The sequence below is a fragment of the Saccoglossus kowalevskii genome, chromosome 18 (assembly GCF_978046115.1).
Source record: "Saccoglossus kowalevskii chromosome 18, keSacKowa6.1, whole genome shotgun sequence".
NCBI classification, from domain to species: Eukaryota; Metazoa; Hemichordata; class Enteropneusta; family Harrimaniidae; genus Saccoglossus; species Saccoglossus kowalevskii.
Genome location: NC_140658.1, coordinates 21,625,944 through 21,650,849, shown reverse-complemented (window position 1 = coordinate 21,650,849; position 24,906 = coordinate 21,625,944). Strand labels below are relative to the sequence as shown.

General features: G+C 36.7%; 1 protein-coding gene across 7 annotated transcripts in view; it reads right to left on the bottom strand.

The window, feature by feature from the left end:
* The window catches only part of LOC100373842 (protein 4.1-like), an 83,634-nt gene extending 68,905 nt beyond the window's left edge, over positions 1-14,729 (bottom strand). For all 7 annotated transcript variants that reach the window (XM_078007848.2, XM_085493166.1, XM_085493169.1 and 4 more), the window contains exon 1: positions 14,607-14,729. The gene's annotated coding sequence lies outside the window, so the exon portion shown is untranslated. The remainder of the gene's footprint in view (positions 1-14,606) is intronic.
* Positions 14,730-24,906: the final 10,177 nt, after the last annotated feature.

Genomic DNA, 24,906 nt, shown 5'->3' with positions numbered 1-24,906 from the left:
TCCATGGCTTTTAAGTACTGATGCTCTCGGAGACGGACAGAGTGGGTGTGTCAGCAAAGAAATGAAACCAGCACTGGCAGTAGTCCGAATAATCGTGTCTAGATGATTACATGAACACTAAATATGTCCTGCCATATTTGCTCCATTAGAAGCATATACAATAACATTGACTGTGATTAAACAAAGTTATTTTTGGGACATTCAATGTATTTACAGTTATAGAGACTCATTTTAATTTCTAATCTGTGGACTAGTTCTATTAAAGGGCGGCAGTCGTCAGGCCGCGTCCTGTTCGTTATGGGACTCATGACGTAAACAATGCGTGTAAATTACATTGTTTATTTACATCAAATGCGAACACTCACTGCGCGACGACCACCGCGCTTTAACAATCTCCACACATCGGAGAAACGGCAAATTTCTTAAAGGAGATTCAAAACAAAAACGCACAACTGTGATTGCATGAAACAATTGGTATATATAGAGGACCAATCAGATTTGCTGCTCAGAGGGATGCTATATAGGGAAAATATTACATGGCTTTATGACACTTCTGCATAATAAAAACAGGAAGTACGAATACAGACTTGTCGCAATTGGAGAAAGTCAAGGTAGAGAACAGCTACTACAGCTTAATTTTCTAACAAGAGATTTCATTTCTTATGGCTGGCCTCCCATAAAATCCTCTCTAAAAATCCTGCCTGGTTGTAAAAAGATCATCCTTAGAAATGTACAAATAACAAATGACAAGATATATAGTGCTGATGACCTCTACATAGAATGCAGTAACACAGTAGAAGTATGCAGCTACCAACACATTCATCAACAGAGAAATTTTACAATTTCCCCAATTTGTACAAATCTTTTTGACACAAACTTAAAACCATTTACGGTATTGTAATTCGTCACAACTCATCATCACAACTCATGGGTAAGTCTTTGCACTCGACCGAACCCTCAAGGGGATGGAAATTCAGGTTTTAATTAGTACTTGTTATAATTATTGTGGAATCTAACATCACAAATAAACACAGAAGCAGAAGCTTTAGGCATTCCAGTTACAAGGTCCTGGAAGGTTAAAACAGTAAGTGGTTTTATTCACAGATAACTGGGCAAATTAGCAACATTATTAGCTGGATAAGAACTGCTATGTCAAATGTCAAAGATAACAATCGTGACTCAAATCGACAAGTATCACTCAAATGGTCTCAGTTCTACCAGAACTGATCACAATCAGGGAATGACATTGTTGCGAAAGGTCTTGAATTTTCAATGACAGTTTATGAATTATCCATGTCAAAGTCACTTAACTCATAGATTGGGGGTCCGCCACAGACAATGCTGACTGCATAAGTAATAGAAGGAGGACATAGCTGGCCACATAACTACAGTATCTGCTCTACTAACTACTAAGCATATGCTTTATTAAAAGTCCATCTCAACTAGAAGCATATACAGACCATCAATCCTACTACTGTAAAATTTGTATTAGAAGCCACGACTACTATTGAAATGGTACAATGTAACAGAGGGGATGCGGTTTCTATTAGAGCATCTAAACATACAAGAAATGATGAATGTTTGGTTCCAAAGTGTCCAAAAAGAATGGGTGCGACTTCTATTAGGGACGTGGCTTCTAATACAGATTTTACGGTAATAACATTTATTTTCACAATTTAGCCCTACTCAGATTACTCTTTGTCTACTCTGGTGGACTAGAACACTGAACTCCGGTGGACTCCGGTGGACTCTGAACCAGTTTCCAGAATCAGCTGTTTTAGGGACAGATGCACATTTTTGGAAAGGGGGTGTCAAATATAAGTAAGATTAACAGCCGAGAACAACATTGTGAATTGCACCACTTTAAATGAAATTTAACAGAAATTGAGAAAATAAACAGAATTAATTTTTAATTCCCACGTCTCGGAATAACTTTACCCTTTTGATCATTACACTATGGAAAATAATAGAGAAAGGTATTTGCATTGAATGAAAACCCACAAGCTTTGACATTAACTCGACAGTCAAACCTGTGTTTATCAACCACACGAGATATGGAGGTTACCGTATACATTTGACATGAAATTTGTCTGAAAATTGAGTTGCTACTGTCGCAACAAAAACGCAATTATTTAAGTTCATCAAAACCGGGGTCAACTTGAGGAAATTAAAAATGATTTTATAAAATGGATGCTAATTATCACTTTGGTTTTTAAACAAAGCCACATTTATGTTCATGCATTACTAATCAAGCAAATAGGCATAGTGATATTATCCAAACAATTCTATTCATTCACACTTCAGCAGAAATGCTGTATTTTTAATATTGATAATTTTCTGAAAGATGCCACACAGTTCAGCTCTGTACACGCAAGAGGAATCGTAAGTGGCTCTCTCCCAACCCATTTGGACATACTTCAAATGACTGCTCCTAATATAAGTATGTATCTCTCAGAGTTGAGTGATGAACATGCTGCTCATCTATCAGTAGGCTAGAAGGGTCATATAGTCTGTATGTATGAAAACATTTTCAGACAGACATCTTTACAATTTTGTACATTTTGCAAATTAATCACAAGCACTGTAGCGATATTAGAACAGAATGAACATGTTCACATCATACAACCCACACATACAATATGCATAATCATACTGACATAATTGCTTGTGTTATTATTTTGTTGGCAAACTGCTTTCAAATATTTCAGTCATGTTAAAGATCGCTGCAAGACGCAGTAAACACACAGTAATATTTTTTTTCTGCGAGAATCGTATAATTTTATTGAGAAAGTACAGACAAGCTGACAACTGATTCTGTGTAGTTCTATAACAAGTGTGAATCAATGTCACATAAAATAAGTCTAAGATGTAGGGTTAAAAGAAGGAATTCACAGTAAACTTCACACCCAGAGGCATTTTAACACATTTCATGCTGAAAGCCTCTGCACAGGTACCAAAATAAATGGGGGGGGGGGAAGAGGACCAAGCAGGTAATGTGTTAACGATAAAGAACGTAACAACTGTACCAGGGAGTTGTAGGAACAATTATATAGTGACAATTATCAAAAACATAAAAAAATAAACTTCTGTATCAATGTTGTCAATATTAGCAGTTGACACAAGATACCTTTTTGTTGACAATAGTTGCTGTTCTGTAAACACTAAACATTATTTTGCACTTCAATGACAAATAGCTGAGACAATTAGGGTTGGATAGAGAAGACAGCTTATGTGAGGACTGTCCATTATCAGTGCTCCAAGACACGGTAAATAACAAATGGAATTCCAACAAAGAAATAGTGTGCATATACAGACACTTCAATAATCTCCAGATGAGGTATAAGACATCTTGCCACTACGGAAAGCACTCCCAGTCATAAGACACTCTCAGATTTGTATTATTGATATCAAAAACAGTGTTTGCATAAAAATACTGTCTACAAATTGGCTTCACTGGTATTCTGTGGTTATAAAAAAAAATTTAAATGAACTTTTAACCTTTGTGAAGTACTTACAGCGAATACAGAGCAATTTATTTTAGAAATGGAAACTTCTACTTCGCAGGATGGAGTCTGAAACAGTCACAGCTGCATTGTGATACCACACCTATTTATGCATACACACCTATTTTATGAACGAGATTAGCAAAAAAAAATGCAAGCCACCAAACAGTCATTTGTATTTTCATTTCCTCCTTTCACTATGTCAAATATAACAAGAATTTTGAATACAAAGTAGCCAAACAAACCAGCTTTTAATGATCACCACACATTGATAGTACTCACAGATAACCCAACTGTACATAAGAAAAGAAAGTATTGAAGCCAGTTATACAATTGGAGTTTATGACGAGGGCAAGATTGCTATGAAGTGTTGAATATTTGAGAGTGAAATGTCCTTCAACTTGGAAGTGGAATCATAGACTAATTTAAAATCCAATTTCAAAGACTCAAACAAAGTATTTTAACTGGTGAAACTAACTGTGATAGTGTGATACAAATGCCAAGTTTGCAATTTCATTTCACTTGGTCATCAGAAGCTCAACACATCGCAATAAAATATTCAAGCAAATACTGTAGATGGACAAACATATTTTTAGCGGAATTGATGTTATAGGAATATTCAGGGATAACCATTAACTTTAACTATACAACAGATTTAATTGCCATCTCTTAGTCTCCATGAATCCTCGGCGGCGATTTACATTTTTAAAATTACATAAATCTGCACTAATTTGTTAACACTAAATCATGTAGAGGAACAACCAAGGCTGAGACTTAAATACATACAAGCTGCTAGGACAATAAATATACAATACATTGGTTTTAATTGGGAGATCATTTCACTGAACATTTACAACATACTACATAGGAAAATCACTTTATTTTGATTCTAGGGGCATTTTTGATGTATATCATGTCAATGGAAACAAAAAATCAACCATGGCTGTTTTGAATCAGCCAACAGGCATTATAGAAGTTTCATGGTTGTATGCAGTAACCTGGTTATGACGAGGTATACAAGATCAAAGAACTAATCAGCAGCAGCGATTATGCAACAAATCAACTTAGTGTGTATTCTCAACAATTTGATTGTGGTCGAAACCAATTCACGACAGCTATGGTACAAATTAGGTACCGGGGTAATCATGGTCACTTGCGCTTTGTGCTCATGGTTTATATGTTGCAACAGTCGCATGCCATGATTGAACTAGCGTCTATTCACCTTTGAAATACAGAACTGCAGGAAATGGAACTGTTCAACTTATTCCCCTTGCTTTCCACTTATTCCGCGTATACATGTTCTGATGTGAAATTTTTAGTGGTTCTATTTTGAAGTTGTAGTGTGTGCTCTAACGTTCTTAAGTTCCTCTTGCACTTCAAATGTGTTTGTACACTACTGAAGAAGGGTCATTGCCTGATATTTAAGATTATTTACAATTACCAAGTAGTGCCTACTGAGACTTGATGTCCTTAAATATACTTTGAAGAAAGAGAAACCAAAACAATTCTGGAGTACAACCAAGGCAATGGCCTGTTAAGCAGGAATAAACAAATGACAATACTCTAACCAGCAGCCTCTGAGCTACACATTTCAATTAAAGAACTGATGATATCACGAATGAACTTAATCTGAAAGTGTTCTGTCTGAGGTACATATACACTAAGTATCAAATCAATCAGGCTTGTAGTTTTCAAGAAGAAGTCGAAATAGTAAAAAGTTGACGACGACGACTGACAATCACTCATATGATGAGCTCTGCTCGTCAAATTTGACAGCAGAGCTAAAAATCACCATAACCTCAAAGTATGTCTTGGTACCAGCAGGGATGGACCTCTATGAAGACATCAAAGCCAACCAGTTCACATAATACTTTTCAAAATGGTTAGATACATGGCTTTGGCTTTAGCCTTGAAACAAGATATCCTTATAAACACAGGAAAAGATATGGCCATGAACTGGCAATGTACATTGTATACTGTGCAATATGGAATCCATCTTATCTTTATTGGCATTTATATTGTTGATACAGGACATTAAAATTAAGTGATGTTTGTATTTATCCTGAGATGTAAAGATAAACACACTTAACTTAATCAAATTAAAAGATAACAAGGCTAATCTGGAGTGTTAATTTTATCTTATGAATGAGCAGTAAATTTTTCTAAATGAAATTTTGAATCCCTGGAAATGAACAATAAAACATAGAACTTCATGTTTTGTTTTGCAGTGAAATCAGACATGAATGAAAATGTCATTTTAAAGTAGTCAACTAGTTTGAACCTAAGATGAAGAATCATTTTACATGCACAATGAATATGTTGCACGAGACCCACATAAAACAAACATGTGAACTGCAAAATGGAAAGAAATTTACTTTAATGACAGAAAATAATAAGTAACTGGTCAACAGTTATTTTACCAGTTACTATTTTCTGAAGCATTTAAAATACTAGTATGTACTAAAACAGCATTACCACATGTGAAATAAAATGGCAGATACAAAACGTCTCGGCTTCTGCTTACGATGCCACTAATTCTCTGATTTGGTGATTGAGATCTGTAAGTGTGCTCACATCATATAAACTGTACCCCAGGAACAATATCAGCGTCCTTTCTTTAAAATAAATAAAAGTTCAAAATTTCAATTAAAACCAAAGAATAAAGTGACATTAAAATCAAGGCTTGTTCACCGGTCCCAGACAGACTGATTTTATAACCAGGACAGTTAAATGTAGATATTTTAGATCAGAGTATTCATTTTTAGAAATATAAATATTTTCTGTCTGTCAATGTCCTATACACATAAGTTTACTAGAATGGCAGGGCTGTGGACTAGACTACATGTAGTTCAGTAGAATTATTTTCACAGTCAACATGAAATTTTTTTAATTTTTTTTTCATCTACTAACTACTTGTATTTTCATTTTTTTTTTCTGATGAAATAAACATATATAATCGGTCAAATCAGGAGGGAGGAGAAAGGGGGTACCCTCAGAGTGTTTAAAATCTATGATATGATGAAAGTGATCATCATGAAAGGCTTGTATCATTATCTTAACCTTCAAAAAAAATCTCAGCCTTAATTTCAATTCATTAATGCAGAGAACATAATATTCATCTATGTATGGACTATTACAGTCAAAATTGTCTTCATCAAATGCGATTCTCTATTCATGACAAAGAATGATGAAAAAAGCCATTGAATCATACAATGTTAACGGCTGTCAATGACTCATGTCCTAGGTTATTCCAAGGTCAACACACTAATGCATGCATACATACATGCATACATACATGGTTCCATTTGCACGAAGAGTAAGAAGAATAGAAATATCTGATGGGATTAAACTTGTCACCAGTTGGCATATTACACATTTTAATAAAGCGATAAATATTATATCCATGTTGTAAGCAAACTAGTAATTTATTTCAGTATTTTTAAAATAAGTTTTCAAATTTCTGAATCTTCAGCGCAATAAATAGCAATTTTACCGATTTACATTAATTTAACTTAGCATTTTACACTTAAAACTGGCAAAATTAAAATGCAGTAAAAAGCTTGAAATGGTGAGGGAGCATGTGAGAGAGAGATCTGCATAACAATGCACCATTTTGTATAATTCACTGCCAGCATTTGAGTTTGCTGGAAAACAACTCGACAAGATTCCTGAGAAGCAGTTGACGCAGTATCCAACATATGAAATATCAAATACCACATATCCGCTTCAAAATGAATGCGGAAATTAAAGAAAATTACAAGTCTGAGAACATTTAAAAAAACAAATTTGAATAATCGCACAAACAGTTTGCTCAGTTGGAGAAAATATGTCGTTTGCATTTGTACTTTGCATTACCTTTAAAGTTGAAGGCTAAAGGCAACAGCTTACATTGAAAATGTCACAACAAGCAAGCCACAAAACACAATATACAGAGGCCATTAGTCATTCAGAATAAACTTTAGAAAACCATTCCTACCTGAATTAACAACTGTACAAAAAGCCATTACAACCTCCCTGACACTATGCGCAGCGCAGCTCAACTCTGAGCTAACACGTAGCTTGTTGAAAATTTAATTTCACAGTAACACGTACATATCACTTGAATAGATTTTATTATATGAAAAATAATTAGTTTCAAAATAGGAATAATTTAAAGCATTTCCTTTTTTTATGATAAGGATCAGCTAGTTATTTGAACACTTCTGGTGAAACCATTAGTTATGCACTATAAATTTAATAGAGTACCAATAATTACCAAGACAAGTATTCCTTGAAAATTTTTTTATATATACTTTATCAGACTAGACGCATATAGCTAGTATTCTAAATCAGAGAACGCTCAAGGCAAAACAAAAATGAACAGTTGTTCCTTAAATTATTGCAGTCATATTTGGAATGGCATATATCATTACAACAATAGGTGAGAAAGGTTTGTATAGAGGGACATAAGGATATAAAAATGAAAAGTAATTAGCATGATGGCCGAATCTATTAAACCAACCAAACTTACATTTTAATTACTAATTCAGTCAGCTGATAAAAACATTTAACACATTTTCCAAGTAATGAAAGACAAAAAATGCTTCAGTATTGTAAAGAAAAACAATCTGAAACAAAATCTTAATATTGATGCTTTTTTTTCAAATACATTAATCAAATACCAATCTATTTGTTACATGATGTACACTGGAAGCCTTCTAGTTGATTACTTTGCAGACTAGTGCAGTGGGAAGTTTTATTAAATCTAAAACAGCATGTATGTAATTTTGTCTATCTGAACAATCAGATGAAATATCCAATTCAACAGCAGTCAGAAGATAAATGCAAATCAAGATTGAATTCCAGACAGAATTTTTTTTTAAGTCAGGAATAACTTCTAAGTACAACTGGATCAATGACATGCTATGGATTCTCTATACTTTCGATTTAAAAATGAATTTCCTTAATTTGATTATTGTGATCATGTTTTAAATAAGAAAGCTGAATGTCAAAGGCATAAACACATAAATCACTCATATTAGCTGGAATGAAAAATAAAACACTATCGAATATTCAATTCAGTGAACAATGTGCACATACGTATGTGTGCGTACGGGAGTGTTGCCCAAAATTATTAATACCATAGTTACTGTATAAGAAGCGCACATAACCGAAAACAGCATGCCGGATCATTCAAAAATGACTTATTTTAACAATGCATAGACACATCTCTATTGCATATGCTAGTAATAAAAGAAATATGGTAACTATATTTCAGCAATACACCAATCAATTTGGCTTGTTATTAACATTTCCATAAGGAAAAATTCTTGATTCAGCCGACTTGTAATTGCAATTTGCTTATTACGGGCTAATCCTCCTGTAGTACACAGAAGATGATTGCTATTAAATTTTAAGACATGGCTGTACTAGCGCCCCCCCAACCCCACCTAGATTTTATAACTGGATCATGACCGGCTTTTGGAATTGCCTAAATAATCAGAATGGATCTCAGTTTGAGAATTTTGAAAGATCATTAAAGGTATTAGGAATTGTACTTTCATTATTATGAGTTCATACTATCAGAATATTGAATATGAAAAACATAATTGGAATCAACAGATAATTTTTTTTTAGATAAAAGAGACCACGATATGATGGGAAATATTCAAAATTATCATGTCTATGACGACACCGTGTTTTCAAATTCATTTTCGGTTACCCCTGGAGACTTTCAGCAGGCAATATGCTAAATTGATTGGACGACTAACTTGATACAAAAGCTATAATAAAATAGAGTAACATAACAAATTTGATATACCAGCCACGTACAGATGTATTAAAATAGAGCTTACTTTGTATGCTTAATAGAAGTATGATGTGATCTGACAGCAGTCGATCCATGCACACACGTTGTCCACATCCTGTATGAAATATTCTATAATTAGCCTCACTACCCACACAAAGCTTAAAACATTACAAGCACATTATAGAACTTAATGTACTTACAATACTATTAGAATTGAATTGAAATTGAGACAACTAATGGACATAAATGTGACTAATTTATTATGAAATGCTAGACGAACGAAAAAACAAATAACAAACCTTATTGGAGGAAGTGATCTATACAATACAATAAATTACTTTAAATTCGCAGTGAAATCAGACAAATCTGTCGAAAGCCTACAAAACCACAAAAGCAACTAATGACCCAAAACTCTGAGAAGTGGAAGCGATGGCATCACACAATAATCGGCTCATTAATTCTCCAACACCACCCCCATCATCTTGAATAAAATTGGTTCATCCCTACGCTAAAGTTTGCCATGATAGTAATAAATTAGCGTTAGTATGCAAGTGACCATTTCAGGAAGCATGTCTGCAATTAAAATGGCAACCAGACACATGTACAGTAGAACAGCATCATTGAGGTCAATGAATACAGCAGACGTATATCAAAGAGTTCAACATAGGACAGTGTATTACTTACCAAGCCAGCAACAGCAATAACGAGTACTGTAAAATCTGTATTAGAAACCGCGGCTTCTATTAAAATGGTACAATCCAATAGAGGGGGTGCGGCTTCTATTAGAGCATCTACACATATGAGAAATGATGATTTTTTGGTTCCCAATTGTTTAAAAGAATGGGTGCGACTTCTATTAGGGATGCGGCTTCTAATACAGATTTTACGGTACTATCCAACATTTCAAATCAGCCCAAATGTTAAACTGTACATCGAATTTGAAAGTCAATATTTCAAAGAAAAGTTATACACCAATGACGTATGTTGAGTTGATGAAAGCCCTCCAGGATGCAAAGTAATAGATGTGCAACACTAATACATATTGCAAACGCATTCACGCTGGACTAAAAGTTTAACTACCAAGTCATGCCACGCATGTGCAAAATAGTTAAATATTGGCAGTGTCTGTTTTTAATGTATTGATTTGCATAAAAAAAAGGATAAATGTTGGATGTGCAGCAAAAACAAGCATTGACCTTAAAACTATCAACGGCAATGTAAAAACTGGGCTGTTTTATTTTATACTACGAGTCCCACAATCGAGATCTAAAGTGTACAATATGTCAACCAAGTCACTGAAGTCTTTGGTTTCTATCGAAATTAGCATAATTACTAAAAATCCAGAGAATATTCATAAAGCTTAGCAACATAATTATTCATAACTACCAATAAAAATCCCAACATGTGGAGATTGCTGGTCACCCATAAACTTTATTATCGTGATTTTATTATCATAAATACATTATGAGTTAGGAGGGTCAATGTTTGGAATTTTAATACTATAAACCGCTATAATTTTGCGAGATAATAATTCAGAAACAAAAATGTGAAAAATTGTACCAGTGAGTATTTCACTGGGTTCTTCAAGACCAGGGCAGTCAGTGACTTTTGTGTATTTTGTCGTCTCACCATATAAAACTGAGAACATTTCGAGCAAGGTCTATAGTCCTTGGAATTATGTCATAGTTTTATTGATTACCAATAAAAATGTTATAACTCATTGATTTATACTCGTATTGCCGTGGGCAAGTCATATTTGGTGCAAGAAAATATGCCAAAATACCTCCTTGGTTTAATTTTGCAGTTAAAAGTGCTAAACTTATCTTAGTACATGCTCAGTCATAACACAATTCAGGAAAAACCATGAATATATAACTGGTGTCCATCAACATTCATGAAATTGTATGTCCACGGCATGCTATCAAATCCCATACATTTATCCATTTAGTATTATCAGAACTTGTGTGTAACACTTTAGCTAGCAATAGCAATGGCATTAGCAATAAGCAGTATTCCAGAACCTCAAGTATAAAAAAACTTTGGCCATCAAGTCATTTATTTTGTCAAGAATATATGAATAATACTAATATGAAGAATTTAGCCAGATTTACTGTAATGCCATTTTAGCGAATTTGGTTCAAAACATAAATTAACAAAATCTTAATTTAGCTAAAATGCCAACAATCTCATTGTGAGAATATACTAAATATTCTGAATTTGTGAAATTACCTAAAATGACATGCTAGCTAAAAAGAATCATTTTACAGTATTTAGCCACTTATCAATTAATTATGCATTAGCAAATGCTTAACAGAAGTGCTGGTATTCTTTCTACATACACTCATTCACAAAAACATGCGAGAAACAAAAGAATCCTATTCACACACATCACAGGAAACAGCAAGCTGGGGTAGTGAAATATATAAAGCATTATGATTAAACAGCTTGAAATTAATGTACTTGACTAGGGACTTTTAATTAGAGGAGTTTATATTAAAAGTTGGCAACCAGAGAGAACCCCTACCTACTCCAATTGCATGTTATCCGCTACTTACAAAGTCAGAAAGCCAAATTGAAACAGACTGTTAACAAGCTGTGGTTGAATTTAAAATGACAAGCTGTGGTTCAGAGCACCACCCAATGTCACTTCAATTCAAATATACAAAAATTACAATGACAAGTCAATAACCAGTAAATCATACGATTTAGAACGTATGGCAGTATTGTCTCCAGACGCTAGAGACTGTGTTAGCGCACATGTTACGCCATATTCTGGTTGTAAATAGGGAGCAGTACGCTGTGCACTATCAGCCCAAATTTGCATAATGAAACATGCATGTCGATCAATGACAAGAAAAATTGTTAAAATGTCACCAAGATTCATCAGAAAGAATCTTACTATGCAATTTACTCTTTGTGAATGTTATCAAATCATAAACATTTCAGTCTGACAAAAATATACTATTTTCAGTATATTGTGTTCTGAAAAGAGCATATTAAAATGTTACCAGTGGCTGATTATAATACCAAACTCTTCAGTTTATGTTTCAGTTGCAGAGTTAACAGCTACTTTAAAAAGTAATCAATTAAAATTGCACTGTGAAGTCATTGTACAGTTTTACGAGAGTCTCAGGACTTGTGTTAAATAACTATTGGTCTGAATACGTATAAATTGCAGAAAATAATTGGTACTTTACTGATTACATCCTTATTCCAATTTATGCGAGTTGTATTAATTCAAAAAACAACATTGATTCAAAAGCATCTAAATCAAATTTGAACACACCATGAAATCAGAAGCCCAAACAATTGGCAACCTTTGATTGCACTGAGAATCATCAAAATTTGAACGTTCGTTACATACATCCTACGTCAATTCATGCAATTCAGACGATTTTACACGACAATCTCAAGAACCTAATATGAATGATCTCAGAGTGCAACTTTAATACACTCATTCTACATGTCCACTGAATTCTCTGCAGATAATAAATTAACAGAAAAAGGCTACTAAACTCTCAACTCTAATCCAGCATCCCTCTTGTATTTTAATCGTACATGCTCCTCTTCGGTCATGTATATTGATCTTTAGGGGCATGTACAATTACATTGAGGGCGGTTGATAGGGTTTAGGTTAGGAGCCTTAAAAAACTCATTCCATAATTTCTTTGAAGATGGATTTTTTATTACATTTTATAATTTTATCATTAAAATTTATATGAAAGTGTTATTGAACAACATAAATCGCTGTGTTAAATTGAACAACATAAATTACAAAAGTGTTCTCGCATATGAACTGGGACAGAAGACAAACCCAATTTTAAGACTAAAATAATTAACAAATTGTGAAGTAAATAGTCTACTACAAAGACACCAAGGAAATCCTATAGAAGTAATGCATATTGTTTTTATTCAACCTATTATGACAACAAATTATTATACATGTAGTAGATTCCAAGGTCATTTAACAAATGATCAAATAGATGTTTACAATGTATGGCGCCTAAAAAGCTACCTACCTGTCAGTACAATAAAAGAGGAAAAGACATTTCAGCAGTAATTTGAAAATTAAACAATCATGATTGCTCATAGTGTCTAACAACCTAGTCAGTGTTTGACCTTTGCTCCAGTGACTCATTTGAACTAAAATGGCAACCTAAACAATTAGAATATTCATGAAAATAACCTTTCATTCAACAGACTGATCTACAGGAAAAGTTGTTAAGGTCAAATCCTATACCAAAAGATTATATAGAGTCAGTCAGGCATGGTTTTGAGTAAAGTGCCCAACACGGTCACTTGTAAGTGGTAGCCCAGAGTAATCACAAGGAATACGAGAACCCTAGAGTTCAGAGTACAGTTCTTATCTGATCAATGTTATACTTTAGGGTTTCCCCCGTTCCATATAAAACTGTCAAACAATATATTACAAGGGCACACTGAGTCATACTGCAATATATAAAAATATAATACATTTATGAAGCCTGATATCGCCGGTGAAAGCCTAGGGCGTAAAAAAAATTAATGTGTAAGAAACGCATGACCCCACTATCTGTACTCGCGCCGAAGACTGCTCAGATCCATCCTAATATTCGATTGAAAAAGTTACCGCATATATGTAGGTCAATCAGACAAAAACAACAACAAAATCGTATATAACAATACCAATGTGATATCTGCGTTCAAAGTCAGTACCATTCAATATGGTGCAATTAAAATGGAAAACAGCTCAGGGCATGCCACTGCTATACGGTCAATCGATGTTCGATTCCGTGTTATGATGTGTTCGGGGGTCTTTACAGCGGCGCACTGAACCGAGAAATCACGCCGAAGTGGCTATCACTGCCACACATATCAAACACTAAAGTAGCTGGAATGCCAACAAATGTAAACTCACTTCCAAAGAATTGCTATTACGGAGTACACAAGTATGTAATACGACAAACAAGCTATATACCAGTGTGGACTAAACGCGCTAATTTACTCTCAAATCTCCCGTCTGTTTACGAGAGTTGCCGACTCCTGACTCGTCTCATATTACATTCGTTGCTCCTCACATCAATGTTTTGGGACCAGTCGCATATAAGCAGTATATGTTCTCAGGCAAAACAATCCACAATTCGTGCAAAACAGTTCAAAATATAGACATTAAGTCCGGAGGAAATTATACAAAATGGCCGCCAATACATATTACAATACAATCACTCAGTGTACGATTTGCACTTAAAAACTGCTTTAAAACGTCCCTATATTTCGATAACATCGCCAGCGGAATATGCACATATTAGCTGCATGTGTTAAATATGTTGTCCTACCTGCGAATAGCCGAAAAACGTATCACCGGGATGTTGTATCTGTCAAAATCCACCGCACACAGCAAATTTCAAAGGGCGTGCTGGAGAGACGCTGTCCGACGAATACACACGCCAAACCTTGGTCACTATAAAAATATCCCTCCGCCAATCAGAAGTATGAAGCGGACTCACAAGTAAATTTCAGAGCATTCAACACTTAAATCAATCTTACACGATTTTATTTTATGATTGCTTTAAATATAGTCCATAGTTTTTAATTATTTTAGTTAAATTAACGAGTTGAGCGAACTATTTTCTTGGTGGCGTAAGTCTTTTCACGTAAAACCAAGGTCTACCTGCGGGACAGGTCTCGGCCGTATCACTCATTTTTACAACACAATCACTCATGTTCATAGACCCCTAGTTCGATGGGGTTCGATGACTCACCATTCCAAGCACGTATTTTTAGGTCACCTTTCTTAATAAACCATCAAAACCGACCCAATTTACATAATTCGACCCGCCAAGCCCATATTGTTTATAACCAACTATTTCCGCCCACCTTTCCTAATGAAAGTGAAAAATCTAACATGGCGGCTTAATGGTGACACGTGACATACCCGCCCGTGCAAACACCCATTTACGTTTTCCACATTGTTATATGCTTTTGTATATTGTTTTATTTTTTTCAAGAGACTTGACATATTCGGGTTTTCATCAACAACCATAACGAGAGTCTTCGCAGAGTGCACAATACTCGCCAACCGCGGGCATACTTACCTCTGAGTATGGAAAGCTTTTCCGCCCACTAGGTAAAGCTTAATTTTATTCACACAAGCGAAAACGCATTGATATTCAAATCAATGGTGGGATGGGCGCGGGAAAGCTGAAGAAAAGTACTAGTACGTGGATCCCTCAGCTGAAACACCGTCACTGCGTTTCAAACGTGACGGCGAGCGCCGCTTTCACAAGCATTTATCTAAGATAATCGGTTTACCCGATTAACGCACTTAATATATACACAGCAGATAAGATAGGAAAACAGCAACTGTGAGTACAGTTTAAACAATTAGTTGTACAAACAACGTAACACATGCGAATGATATATTTTGTTATCACTGCGTAATCATAAACACTGAAATTAAAGTGGATGGAAACAACTTTATGTATTTACTTGACATTTGACTTTTACCTATATGTTGTTCAGGTGTTCTCAATAGACTGTAGGAAACACAGTATAGTATTTGTTCAAAACTATACAGGTATACTGCTATCTCAGTCACCGGTATTAAAGGGGCACCTTCCAGTTAAGATTAATTTCACAACAAATTTTCTTTCTGGATTAAAATAACAAAGGATAACAAAAGATAGATTAACATTGTAAACAACATAAACAATAGTGTCCTATGATTCTTTGGTGCAATCCAAGGGATTGAGCGGTTCCCCTTTAACAATAATGAAAGTTATCGTGTATTTTCGTGTTTGATTTGTTGCAAAGTAGTGTCGCAATAATAGTTATTTCAAAGTTTGCTGTTGTTACATAATAAATTATTATTAAATTGGACACGGGTAGTCAAGTTTTTACCCAGTAGAAAATGTTCTTTGTTTGTTTTGGCGGAATAAATAGCTGAAAATGTAACATTTTGGCACTATTTTCTTATGAATTCTTGTGACACGAAAAGCATAATTACTTACTTACTGAAAATTGCCCCCAAATAAAATTGGGTATTGTGTGTTGAACAGTGTTTGGGACACCGAGGAGCCCCTTGACGCTATATACTGGTTAATATTAACGGTGGTCGTCGCGCCGCGTTCTGTATGCAACGCGTGTAAAATGCATTGTTTGTTTACATGTACTTCGAACACGCGCTGCACGGCGACCACCGTTCTTTAAGAATGCGTAGTTTACCGTACATGCGTAGATTTAGTCAGCCAGACATTGATATTTTTCATGTAGTTCGAACTTTCACCTATTCACTTTATCGGAATAGGTTGAACTGTGCTTTAAAATGTAAGTGACTCACTTTGCGTCTTGTCACGTAATTGTGATCATTTCACTATCTTTTTTGGCAATGCTTTTACCACCACAGAGGAGCCATCTGTGCAATAATTAATGTTGTACTCATATTACATCACGGCTGCCTCGGTGGTCCCGTAAATTGAATGTAGTCAAGTCAATGCTGTTCAATAAAATACATGTCCATAGCCAAAGTAACGTTTTCCTGAAAAGTTGAAAACAAATTACTGAATTGGCGGTCCTCGGTTTAGACTATAGAGGGCGCAAACATGTAAAACTGGACACATTTTTGTTTTGTTCAACGTCTAAATCCAATACAATTTCCAGAATTAACATAATGTGATTAATGGGACAGTTGTTTGAGGGGCAATTTATTATGATCAAGAATATTGTTTCTCTGTGTCAACGTCACGGTTAAAAATCGATGGTCGGCGCGCCACGCATGCGCGAGGTATGGGTCTCTTATATGAACAAAGATGGCGACTTTGACGAGTACAAACTAAGACGTTTTAACTAGATAATTTCTTTGGTGATTGGAAGGTATCGAAGTAGTCACCTGCGGTAATTAGTGCAAGTCGCGTCCAGGTTCGAACTCGTACTCGTGATTTCTATTAGAAAAGCGCATTGAATTGTGGTAAAATCAATGTTTATCAACACAAATATCGCACATGCGCGGCGCGACGACCAAAGCCCTTTAATATTTCGTGCATGACTTTGATTCCAGGTAGTAATGCATCCCCTGTTGTTGCAGTTTAACGAGGTTCAGCGAACATTTCATATATTACTAGTATTCTTTTTATACTAATAACATTGCAGGTGTATGACGTGCGTTTTCAGTTTACACACAGGTGATATACCTCCACATCCAAGTTCAAGTTCTTTTGATGTTTGCATTGTTTCCCTCATTTCATATTAACATGGCATATTGGTAACACCTGCCATCAAGGGACCAATGGTCGACACCACATTGTCGTTGAGGAAATAAACGTTTAACTTATGATAGGTTGTGATACGTTCGAAGTCGTATTTATGATGTATGCTCACTGTGATTGGACAGTGTTCAATACGCATTTGATTTCAACAGACTACTGATAGAGGGCGTTACATTATCTGAAACGCAGTCCTTGTAAATATAGTACTGATAGGAAACATAGGCAAACTAAAATGATGCTTGCTGTCAGCAGGTAGATCTTAATAAGTGTAATCTTTACACAAAAAAACACATTGTGCTGCTGCCAGTGGCTGTAACAAGGAAAACTACCCATTTTAAACTTGATTGGAAAACAATGGTCCAATGTTTCATATTCATATTGTTCTATTTCAAGCCGTATAACAATTCGTTTTCTGGAGTTTTATTTTCTGTTTTTAATGTTCCATTTTCATTCTGGCTTTGTTTTAAAGTTTTGCTTTTGATTCCATTTTTTTTAAGTTCTATGGGTTTTTTTTTCAAACTGCCAGTTCGTTTGTCATTTGGCATCATGACTTTTGACGAGGTTTCTATCATATTTTCATTTATCATTTTATATTTTCATTTACCATTTTATAGTTTTATCATTTTATTTTTCCATTTATCATTTTATATTTTCATTTATCATTTTATATTTCTATTTCGTTTCTGTTTTATTATTATTCTACTCTGAATGTACCAAAAATGTACTTTACTGAATAATTTGTAAGGTACATAATTATTTGAGCGAACAAGACAAACTGCCGTTATTGGACCAGAAACAATGGTCCAATATTTCATATATTATTTATGGTATTATTTATTCATAGTATAATATGAGGTTATTACGAGGATACTACAAAGTATGCACGAAGACAGTACAACGAGAATATCGACCGACGCGCAGCGAAGGTCGATGCGATCGCGTACTGTCTCTGAGTGCATACTTTGCAGTATCCTCTTAATAATCTCATTATTATCAGAGGTACATTACTTGGGGTTTGCAACGCGCACAGTACTGTATGGTGACATCATGTCAAGATCCCATTAAAGTCTCATCTCGTAGATAGCGAGACTGATGCTACGGCCTTCAAACATGAAATAGGCGGTTTGTAATAATCAATAAAACATGTATTACCACATTCATAGTGAAACAAATTAATACATCGAAAATGTACAGAAAATAAAGTTATCGTAATCCGTCATATCGTGAGCAGCTATTTTGGTCCACCTGTACATTCCAGTATCCTAGTTACCTCGGGCATGCGCATTCGCGGCATTTTTCTGAGTTGGAATGCTTATGCGAGAGCGAGATTGAAACGGGATCTTGGTATCATGTCACCGTAGTTGCAAACCCCAAGTAATGTACCTCTGTTATTATACATCTTTTCCTCCCAGGAATACATCATGGGAATGCCAAAATCCAAAACGTTTAGAACATATTTAGCGAACTTCTTTGTGTGGGGTCCGATCAAACCCTGGTGGCAGCCATGTTTTGTTTTTATTTGCCTGATTCACACGTAACATTTACGTTGTTGTACCACCGCCGTAAATTTAACGACGGTGCTATTTTTACCCGTGTGGCCAGTTTACGCCGGTGTGAAAATGGCGGATTTCACACCGGCGTAAACTTTCTGACTTCTGACAAAAGTGTTTGTGAACACGCACAGTGGCACAAAAACCCTCTATCGGGAAATCTTGTCTACGTCCATAGCAACGACATGACGACGAGTGATACACGTACCGCTCTGGTCAGTAGAACGAGTAGTCTCGAAAATAATTGGATAATAATGACGTCCTGCTACTGATTTCTATTTGACAAGAGGAAAGTATTTTTAGATTGATACACGGAACCTCCTATGATAGCAGGTTTACAGGACTATTGCACTAAAAGACAGGGAATTGGGGTGAGATAAACCCGCAGAATTGTGCAATTGAAAATAATATGCGATGTGATAGGGTACGAAAATGTTCAAACACGGATCAAACTACAGAGGGGGTGATACACAGGCCTAATATGAAATTACGCCGGCGTTTTTTAAAGTCGCGTGATCGCAAACGCAATACACCGTTGTAGAGCCAATGCGAATACCGGTGTTCTCACTGGCCCTACAACGGTGTATTTTCTAATCTCTGTGAACCAGGTATATAATAGAGGGCGCTTACGCACATAATCATTCCATATTTGGAATTCGCGTTTCCTAATACGATAGAATGAAAATACCCAGTGCAATACGGCATACTGTATATTTTTATTTCAAGCGATATCAAGTAGCGAATACATAATTTATGGTCAACACTAACACTAGCACATCAATAAAATGTGCAACATATAGCATAAATAATAAATTTATAGGTTTTTTTTATTTAAAATATTAACAAACTTGGCCAGATTGTAACGATGAAATCATGATTTGTACTTGGCAGATGGAGAAACAATGATGTAAAGTTTGTCATCTCTATTTGAACTTTCTGTTGTCCATTTTTACACGTCACTGGAACTCAAAATATATGGAATATTAGTTGACCAATATATTAAACCTCAAAACCAGTAATGTTAGGAATACAATTTGCACAGCCCTCGTTCGACTTGGAATACAAAACGGGAACTGTTTGCCGATATAAACAGCTAATTTTTACCGATAAAATATTTTTTTTTTATTCAGCATTCAATTTTTCCTGTGTAAGTTCAGCTATGGAACCAAGTTAAGATCATTCCCATTTATTTTCTCTCAAATTAAAAACGTAATCATGCGACTTTCATTATGTCTTAAAGGGCGGTGGTCGTCGCGCAGCGCGTGCTCGAATTCCCTGTAAACAAACAATGTATTTTACGCGCTTTGTATACGTCGCTATGAGTCCCATATCGAACAGGACGCGGCGCGACGACCACCGCCCTTTAATACTATGGTGAGCCTATTTTTATTTCATGTTTTTAGCGACTAAACCGAGTGGAACTCCATCTAAGTTATAATAAGATTAACAGTTGAACCTACTCAAATATTTCAACATAATTTGGACAACCTCTAACACATTTATACCTGATAAAACACACTCAGAAGAACGTGAAGTGTTTCGATTGTGTTATGCAAATGTATACTGTGTGACCTATTCCCGTGATGCAATGCGTGAAATACTGAGAAAACGTTCCAAAGACACAGTAAGCAAATAACACCGAATAAACGGCAAGGTAAATACTACGTCAAATTCAATCTCCTTCCCATAGGCGTTTGCGCTTTACGCAATAGTGCCTCTGCCACAGGCAGCCTTCAATTTTGTGGTCAATCACCTTACTACGCACGGCCATTTTCTTGTACCTGTTACATCTGAAAACGTACTACAAAAAGTGGAAAAAAACGTATGTGACATCCGAACTATTTATTAATGTCAGACCTCAGTAAAAACGTAAATACGAACCATTTTATCGCGGACTATGTTGTGCAAGGTAATGTTACTGTAGTGAAATGAAATGGCGCACGTGATACACTAAAACTTGGAAGAAAAAACTTTCTGTTATCGTATATAGTTGGGAAAGAAACATTAAAGACTAATTTCACTGAAACGAGTTTCCTAACATTTCCGTTCATCTTGTATTCTTGTTAATATTTTAATACTATTTCTGGCTTGAACGGGTTCGATTTTGCGCGTCTAACAGCAATAGAACACAAAGGTTCTAGTAAGTTTATAAAGTTATCCATTTATTGTAGAAACTAATGCTTTGCCATGTAGAAAAGGATTGCAGTCATGTATATTTTAATTTAATTAACAGAACATTTTATTTGGAGTCGGGCGTGAAACGACTTATTAAAGTGATTAAAGTAACCAAGTGACTTACGCATAACTTTGTTAACCGACAGGGTCTTGTAGTTCGAACATAATATGCAAATGAGTTCTATGCAAAGCTGCTTTGTGCAGTGAACTTAGACTGGCGCAGTCGGGCGATTAATTTGTTTTTGTAGTTTAAATAAAATTAAATAAATTGCGAAATGTAGGTGTTAGCGCAAAATCCCTTGTAACTGCGAAATCACCCCGACGGCACCAAATCGCCTTGCTTCACGCCACTACACGTCTTCCCCTCGGCCACCGGGCATCCCAAAAAAGGATGCTTAATAACCGAGCTTATTACGCGCAGAGAACATGAAACCCGTCCACGCGATCCGCGCCACACAGCGTGGCCGTTTATTCGGTGTTATTTGCTTACTTTACTGCCTATGTCAACACGTTGTGTCGTCACCGGAAGCGCTGTCCCAGCACAGACCTGTGCGTTGTGTGGTCACCGGAAGCGCTGTCCCAGCACAAACGTAGAAGACGCCGACCTCAATGATGTCAACAGCAACTATGAGTTCCAAAGACACGCTCGTTTTGCATTGGAGCACTGAGAATTTGCATACATTTTCAGAATGCTGCGATATTCAATTACCCGATACATTAAATAAACAACGCGTTTTGTAGCTCACCATGTAGTATGACAAGGTCGGAATTCTTTTTTTTGTTTTATCTGAGAGGGCGCTTAGCACGTGTAACGCGTTCTAGAATTCTTAGTTTATTATTATCCCATTGACGCCGCAGTTCTGCGTCTTCTACACCGATCTGACGCATATCGCGCTAGGTGTGCCGGGAGTTTGTTCGAAATTTCGAACGTTTCGAAGTCAGTTGTCGATTGCCACGTATTTTACGGATATATTAAATCGTTTCAGAGAGGTCTGTTTACTAAATAATGATAAATGAAACTTAGAAAGCTTGTAAGAACAAACTGGGCCCAAATCGCGCAAATTGCAATAAGTTTACTGGTTCGGATGGAGTTCTACGCGTGATTTTATTGCGCTCAAGGACGTTCTATTTTCGAACTAGTTGAAACCGGAAATAACGCAACTACTTTCGAACTTCAAACACAAATTTGATTATCGTTATTATGTGTTAGTTTCTGTTGTTTCAAAGATTGAATTATGTATGACAATAATATTTCACTCTATAAACAATATTTCACTCAAATATGTGATTCAAAGGCAACCCAAATTGTAAAAAGCAATATCAAGTTCCGCGTATAAACACTGTTGTAAAGAGGCGGCGGAGCGGAATTTTAGCCAAAATCGGCTAGTAAGGCGTCACATGACACAGGTTTGTGCTGGGACAGCGCTTCCGGTGACGACACAACGGTTATTAGCCCTTATCCTCCGGGGCGGAGCTACGTCACGGACGTTCTACGTTGCTAAGACGCGCACCACTGTACCACGTATTTCTATGGGCTTTGTGCGCGCTGCTGTGGAACGCCGGTGGAGCCGGTGAAAACTCGAGAAAACAACACAAACTCAACTTTGAAGTAATCCTGAACAACCAAATTCATATATGTTACACACGTAGGGCTAATCTTGTGTGTTCAGTGTGTTCAGGGGACTCTCATCAACCATCGCAAAGTACCGTTTTCTGCGAGTTTTTGGTCTTTGTTTTCACCGTGAGGGTTGCCAGGCGGTAGAAAATGCCCGGATGTCCGCCCCGAGAATATCCGACAGTTTATCTGGTCTAAGCTTATCATGCGTAATTTATTTTCGCAACGTGCAAAGTGGATTTAGACACAAACTTGGCCACCTAGCATCTGCGTCTGACATGCGCTAAATGTTGTAGTGAGATCGCAGCTTGTACCGTTTGTTCCATCCCGGGAGTTCCATCGTTCCATTCCATTCAAAATGATCACATTTGCTTTACGGCAATCGATATTTGCTGGGTGAATATATACTAGTATGTTAGAACTACCACTTCAAATGATAGGCATTTCCTGAAATTAGGCAATACCTTGCAATGGAGTACGCGCATGATGGTCGCCACAACGTTGGTGTAGGGGCTACAGGAACAACAGCTGTTGGAATGTTATTGGGTTGTATTGGGATAATGCCCCTCCCACCCGGAATTGTCTTGTTTGTCGTTGGAATGAGTGATGATAGCGGAATACGTGTAGCAGGAATCGTATTACTCGCTATTTCTGGAATATTCATCATTACTGGTATCGTCGTCTCCCGAATCGGTAAAAAATCGCCGACCACAACCACTGTGACACAACAGGTAACAACTGCCAATGTAGTAATTGAGGATGGAGGAGAGACAAGACACGTGTATAGACCGGTGCACGTAACTGCTCCACCATTTGGCCAATTAACCGGGCAGCCGGCGATAACGGGTCAATATCCAGTGCCAATGAATCCATCACATCAACAACTGTTTTGTCAACCACCACAAGGTTACCCGCAACAGGAGTACCCGCCACCATCACCACAGGGTTACCCGCAACAGGAGTACCCTCCACCATCACCACAAGGTTACCCGCAACATGAGTACTCTCCACCATCACCACAAGGTTACCCGCAACAGGAGTATCCGCCACCATCACCACAAGGTTACCCCCAACAGGAGTTCCCACCACCGCCACCACAAGGTTACCCCCAACAGGAGTTCCCACCACCACCACCACAGGCTTACCCGCAACAGGAGTTCCAACCACCACCACCACCACCACCGCCACAAAGTTATCCGCAACAGGAGTTCCCACAACAACCACCGGGTTACTTGCAATAGTATCCATGAGTACCCATGCACCACAGGGTTACCCGATGGACAATACTGTACATTCATCGCCATCAGTTAAAGCGGGGGAGTCGTCACCTACGCATGCGTCAGGTGGCTATAGCGTGTCATTGTTTACAAACAAGCGTTTACCCATGAGCCTTTGTGTTTTTAGCGCGTGTTGTTATCGTCGATTGGGACTCAATTCCCGCGCGTGCGCAGGTGACGACCCTCCCGCTTTAAGAGTGTATGCCATTCAGTGACGTGAGATCTCACATCGGCAAACTTTTCTACAGTGAAATCTTTCTGTAAAATATAATCGTGAAAAAATGATTTCCGTCTGCAGTTGCTCGCTCGTGAACCCGGACGTTTTGTCGATCCCCAAACACAATCTGCGTACGGCGCTAATCAGCGTCTGTATTTATTGTTTTTGATTATGATGATTAGAAAAAATTGACATACATCCAGAAACTAATTAAATAAACTTCGCCACGCCGAAAAAAACGCGGGACGGTGTGGATTAGCTCCACCCACCGATCGATGTAATGTATATAATCGCTGTATGCTAGTTCCAAGATCCATTTTTTTTATTTTACCAGGGTTACAAGTAGAAGGTATCGGTGCTAATAAGTTATTTCCATGTCTCAGAATTACATTTGAAATGAAGTTGGTATAATAAAATGGCAATAAACCGCTACCGAAGTCGGGTACGTATACCACGATATTTTGCACAATCCACTCCATGAACACACTCACTCGTATGTATATGTCGTGGATTGTGCAAATCTCGTGGTATAAACGCC